We start from the raw sequence: 395 nt of genomic DNA, 5'->3' as shown, positions 1-395 counted from the left end.
CAGACAAATCCTAATAAATGTGCGTAGGCGGATGCACATACTATAATTCACCTTCATCCCTATTACTTATGTTCTTCAGTCATATTTTGGAAATATATTTCGGGCCAAGATATACATCTGAGAGAAAGAATATATTTCAGTTATACTCTGGCTTATATAAACAACTGATAAATTACTGATTATAGGATTCTCTCTTTACTTCGAATAGCTGCTTTATGTAACTGAAAAATAATTAAAAACGAGGCAAAGCTGTTTGGTGTGGTGATTACCGTTACCACAAAACGGAATTTCACTAAAACGTCCATTCAGATTTCTCCAGTTTTTTGTTTAAGAAAATGCACTTATTATTAAAGCTTTTAAAATAACCGTCAAATGTTTTAGTATGACAAGCAAAC

The sequence above is a fragment of the Penaeus monodon genome, chromosome 22 (genome assembly GCF_015228065.2).
Source record: "Penaeus monodon isolate SGIC_2016 chromosome 22, NSTDA_Pmon_1, whole genome shotgun sequence".
NCBI lineage: Eukaryota > Metazoa > Arthropoda > Malacostraca > Decapoda > Penaeidae > Penaeus > Penaeus monodon.
This window is presented reverse-complemented; position numbering follows the sequence as displayed.